The 6,000-nt window shown below is 36.3% G+C and overlaps 1 protein-coding gene across 4 annotated transcripts in view; it reads left to right on the plus strand.

Moving 5' to 3' along the window:
• Window positions 1-4,553, plus strand: part of LOC107601202 (forkhead box protein O3-like) — a 38,848-nt gene extending 34,295 nt beyond the window's left edge. For all 4 annotated transcript variants that reach the window (XM_016293280.1, XM_016293283.1, XM_016293282.1 and 1 more), the window contains one exon: window positions 2,439-4,553. The gene's annotated coding sequence lies outside the window, so the exon portion shown is untranslated. The remainder of the gene's footprint in view (window positions 1-2,438) is intronic.
• Window positions 4,554-6,000: the final 1,447 nt, after the last annotated feature.

Here is a 6,000-nt window from a genome sequence, read left to right on the forward strand (position 1 = left end):
CAGTCATACAGTGGCTGTCCATGTCATGGAGAGAAAAAAAAAACAATTTGATAAAAGACAAACAAATTTCAGTTTTTTTTTTTTAGGTTTTGCTTTATAATTTTATTTATAACAGTTTTTATATAAACATAAAACAAATAAAAGTCTCACAAAATGTATACAAAAAATATACTATACACAAACTCAAAAAAAGGAAAAAAAAAACAAGAGACCCCCCACCTACCCCCACGAACAGGCACCAGATACAATTAAAAATATACACCTTAAACAAAGACATACGTAATCAAACAAACAAAACGTTAAAGATGGAGTGAAGGAATAAAACAGAGAAGCTATCCATTCAACTCTTAAAAAGATACCTAAGGAAGGGGCCCCAGATTTTATCAAATTTTCCAGTTTGATCTGTATGAATTAACGAGGCCACATGTTTATTCAATCGCGTGGCCAAAATTTTGGCAATCACTTTTTGATCGCAATTAAGAAGAGTTATTGGCCTGTAGCTAGAGGGCTCTGTAACATCTCTATCTTTTTTCTTAAAAAGGCATATATGAGCCTCATAAAAAGAATCAGGAAATTTTTTATTTTCAATTGAATGATTTACCATTCTAAGCAACAAAGGAGCAATTGCTTTTGCAAAATAGTGCCAGTCATACAACATCTTCAAAAATATAAACACAAAATCAGTAGCAACCACAGCAAGAATAATCATTATCTGGTGCAACAAAAAACATGAAGAACTCACGAACTCCCCACAGCTGCCCCATGAACCGAAGCAGCAAGTATTCCCCATCGTCTCGGAGACACAAGAGTGCAAGACTAACTTAGCTTACCTTAGCCAAAAAGAAGAATAGAAATAATGAAAAACACACAAGGAGTAGAGGAAAAAAAAAAGAAACTTCTGTACTTCACTGCACAAATAGTCAGTAATCTGAATCGCGTACCACAGTGAGAATTAACAGAATGTTAAAATAGTCCACTTCTATTAGTCAAGGTCCATACTCGGACCAAGCTGAGTAAGTAGAGGCTACGCTGAGTCATTCGACAAGTTATCCACAAACTTCTTAGCCTCTACCGGAGATTCGAAAAAAAGCTTGCGACCGTTGTAATGCACCGTCAATTTAGCTGGAAAACGCAGGGACCATTTCAACCCAGCCTCTCGCAGAGCTTTCGTAATCGAACTAAACGCACGTCGCCGCGCTGTCACCTCCGGTGTATAATCAGGGAAGATATGAATCCGCTTTCCTTTATATTCCAGAGGAAACTTATCCCGGCTCAGGCGAAGGATTAAGTCTTTATCCCGATCATTGTGGATCAGTGCGATAATGGTGTGAGGGCTTTGGCCTTCAGATGGCTTGGGTAACAGCGCCCGATGAGCTCGGTCAATCTTCACAGGTTTGGGGAAGTTGTCTCGGCCGAAAAGATCGGTAATCAAGCCAGAAATGAACACCGAAGGGCACCCCCGCTCCTCACCTTCACTTATTCCCACACATTTGAGATTCAGCCTTCGAGAGCATCCTTCCAAGTCATTCAGTTTAGCCCAGAGAGATTTGTTTTCCGCACGCAAGTCTTCACACACCTTTTCAACCTCTCCAAGGCGTAAATCAGTACCGTTCAGGGCACCTTCTATCTCCACCATTTTTTATTTAACACCGGCCTGTTCTGATTGCAGGTTAACCAGCGTAGCATCCAACGTATCCAAGCGAGCACTTAATGCTGTCATCTTGTCCTCTATCAGCTTTTTCAAATCATCCCCTTGGGCACCGATTGCGGCAAGTATCGCATTCACATTTCCCTGTGAGATAGAATCACCTGGATTGGCGTCCTCCTTTGTTGCAACAGTTTTTGAAGATTTCTTAGATGCCATTTTCCGACAGAATGAATCAGCGAAATAAGGAAAGGCGCACTTAAATCACTAAATACGCAAAACAACTGACTAAAGTTAACTCTCAATAAGTTACTATCGACTGTGAAGTGGATTAACGGTACTTTAATTACAAAAATATTCAAAATGTAATGTCAGCGGAGAGGAGCTCAGAAAAATGCGACTACTCCATGATCTGCGCACGTGCGCCCCCCCCAAATTTCAGTTTGATTAGGAAAGGAATATTTTAATAGGGGCCATTCAAACATGACAAAGGCAGGATGCAGCACAGTGGAATGGAAACAAGGTCTAGAGTTTTTTAAGCTGCTTTCAACTTGAGCACTGCATTTTTTGGAACGCTGTCATGCGTGAGATGCTGCAAAGACCCGAGACACAAACACACTGGTCAAAGCTGTCTGTGTACCACATGTTTGCATAGAAAAACCAATGGAAAAGTACTGCAGTGGAATGCAAAATCACTTTTTGTTTGAACGGCCCCTTATACTGTACAGGATGTGTTTTGTTTTTCTTATTACAGTTCTATGAGTATTACTTACTTTTCTTTCTCTCTATCTAGGCTCAGAACTGCAGAGAAAACAACAAACAATAGAATAACAACTACAAAGAAATATCCTGCACAAAAAAAAAAAAAACATCCAACAGACTTGAAGTATCCTTTGCCAAGTTTGCTGTCTGCGGCAAGCACTTGATAATATGCCTGTTTACAGGTCCATCTGACTACAACATTCGGATGATGTTTACCTTCAGTTCAGCAGACCGAGACTATAACAAAAGACTGCCCATTGGAGAAACAAACAAACAGCGAACTCACAGATCATTATGCAACATTATGCAATGTTTGAAATTGTCCCTTTCTTAGAGGTGATGTAATCTAAAAAGAAATTTAAAGAGGCCTGTTGTAGCTTTTCTGTCATAAACATAGTTTCCTTGGCCGGGGTCTCTTTCTGCTTTCCCTAATATTTTTGTTAAATGATTAGCTACTTCTGTCATCCTCTAATTACTAACTGTGTAGTCACTGATCGATATAGAGGTGGAGACTTGACCTGAAAAATTACAGAACTCAGGTGGAGTAATGTAGCTCGACACAGTGCACTTAAACCATTGCTTTCATTTTTAATTCACTGTTACCATTCAGTAGTTAGCCTAGTTCCCAATCTGAAATATAGTTGCCTCATAATAATACTTAAGTAATACATTTTTGTGATTGAATATAACCATATAAGGATGTCTGTCTGTAACTGTACTAAAAAGTGGTAAAATTGAAAGCGTAGCAGGTGGAGGCGTCTTATTTAGCCAGCAAAGTTATGTTTGGATTTCTCGCATATAAATGTAGCCAAATGTAATGAACAAGTAAATATTAACTTGCATCGACATTTCCATGCCATACCAGGTGCTAAATAATCAGTGTTGAGCCCTGTCCTATCATTAAGCCATCTGTGTTTCCCTGGCCACGAGGACATAGTATAATTGATTAGCATTAGCAATTAGCATCATGGCGGCATTCAATGATGGATGGGCCTTTCCTCATGAAGCCATCTTTACTGAGCAAAAACAATAAGCTATCTTTTATATATTTGCCAAATTACTTGAAAATGTAGGAGATGCTGGCAGCCAAAATCACAAAACACACAGTGAAATTGGGGACTTTTCTGTCCCTGTATGCAAAATGCATCACTATTGCTCAGGGTAGAGTGGGGTCTCCATTATAACATCAGGGCCTCATCTTGAATTAACTGCAACCTGGCTGTACACAATTTCAAAAATGTTTTATGGACATTTGTACATGAATAACAGTCTTCTGAAGTAAGGAGATGAAGCAACAGGAATCCATCCTGTGTTATTGTCAGTTTATTGATGTCTTTATGGGGGGGTTTGTCACTTTATTAAACTTTTTTTTTTTTTGTTCAGTTGTGCTCAACTATTATCACAAATCATGTACAAATCCTAATGTTCTGTGTTTCTGTCCCTCGGAGAGGGTTACCCTTCACTGCATACGTCCTTGTATGCATGCATGTAAATGTACATATGCACCGTGTGTAATGCATATATATGTATACATCCTGCTATACTTATGAAATTTAGTGTTAATACAGATATACCTTTTAAAGTCCATGTGTTATAAAATAATGTAGTTGTTAATTGGGCAGTTGGACAGACATGGCTTACAGCAGGTGTGTCAAATGAAACATTACTGTATGCATTTAACTCTTTATGCACACTACATGCATTTCATAAATTAGTAAAGCTGCTCTAATAACCAATAATGTGTAAAAACAAAAGCAGAGCAGATTAAATTGACTATTTCACATATATTTTGATTATATGCTTGCAAATTTGGTAATTAGGGAATATTAATCAAACATCATTGACAAGAGAAGTTTAGATGCAAAAACATGCAACAATGTAAATTAAAGTGTTTATCTGTCCTACTGTAGGTAAAAAGTAAAATCTAGTACAAATTACTGATATAATAAATAAATGCATAATTTTAGCCATATGTTTGACACACCTGCTTTACTCCAAGATTCCACACCCTAAAGCTTTTGCCTTCATCATATTCATTTGTCAAACTCAAACTGTAACTAATGATATCCAGTACGCAATGAATTGGTAAATTACCCCTACAAGACATCTGAACCTTGTAAATTTTTCAGAGACAATATTTTTACTGTCTCAAAAATTGCCTTGCACGTATTCTTACACCTCTTTCACTAGAAAATAAATACCATAAAATTCTTGTTTTTCCAGATGACTGACACATCATATTTGTACATATTTGGGAAGCTATCTTTGGGAAGCTCAACTTCCCATTTACAACCAGTTGAGCATCCTCAAACAATACATGTTTTATTTACTGCACCCATCATTATAATAAGCAAATACCGCTATTTCCACATTTTCCCACCTTGATCGTAGCCTTCCTCCCTCACCTCCTTCTGCTTATTACATTTGATCTTTTACTTCTTATCTAATAGTCATATGACTTCTCTACTAGATGTTTGTGAGTATTTTTCCTGTGTACTCCATTTTGAATGGTAATCTAGTTTGTATAAGAAATGTTGCGCATGTAAATAAAGCTTGGTTGAGCTATACATTGTCTCTGCTGTTGTTTTAAGTTAATTTAAAATTCAATCCATTTAAACTTAGAACAAGTCCCAACAAGATATATATATATATATATATATATATATATATATATAATAAAGCCTCATTTAAACCTGATTAATTTGACTTTGGTACACCTTAATGTACTCTCAAAGTGTCAGGTACGAGGTTTAATGTCAATAAAGTTGACAGCATCACTTCTCTACATACTAATATTAGAGTTCACAAACAGCTTATATGTACAATGACATAAAACACTCAACAGCCAATAGACAGTGTTGACAGTCCGTTCCTGACAGGGCCATAAGAAATGTCTGGAATTCCCCACCTGTCCTATTGAAACACAGATGCACTCACACCCAAAGTTCAAGGATTGTTATATAACTCTAAGGGCAATTCTGTTTTGCCATTATACTATGGATCAGAGGTCGGTGTATGTATGTGTGTATTCAAGGTGTGTTTGCTGTGGGAACAATATTCTGAGTCAGAAAACAAATCTGACTTCAAAGTTAAAAGGTCTCCATCAAAATTAATACATTTTATATAAATCTTGCTTTAAGACCAGTGTTGTTATTGTTAACTAAAGATAAAAATAAAACTACTAAAAAACTATTTTTGGGAACTGAAATAAAATAAAAATTAGGAAATGTTGCCTTGGCAAATAAGTGAAATAAATAATTTTAAGTACTAAAGCTGCAGAAGTACTAAAATGACAAAAGTTTTAAAAAAATTAAAGCTAAATAGAAATATAAAAAATCTAAATATATAAATAATATAATAATATAAATAGTACAAAAATAATACCAGTAAGACCTAATAACAATGCATGCCATGGTGTCAGTTTGAAGAGTAAAATTAGTTTGTGAAATTGCTGTGAAGGGTAAAATTAGTCTGTGAAATAGCTGTGAAGAGTAAAATTAGTCCACATCATTTAATGAAGTCAAAATGTGCCTTAGTAGCACAGCATCATGCTTTATGATATTTCTGTCTCACTCACGTGTGAGCACATCAAT

The sequence above is a fragment of the Sinocyclocheilus grahami genome, unplaced genomic scaffold (genome assembly GCF_001515645.1).
Source record: "Sinocyclocheilus grahami isolate Dianchi unplaced genomic scaffold, SAMN03320097.WGS_v1.1 scaffold301.1, whole genome shotgun sequence".
In the NCBI taxonomy this organism is placed as follows: domain Eukaryota; kingdom Metazoa; phylum Chordata; class Actinopteri; order Cypriniformes; family Cyprinidae; genus Sinocyclocheilus; species Sinocyclocheilus grahami.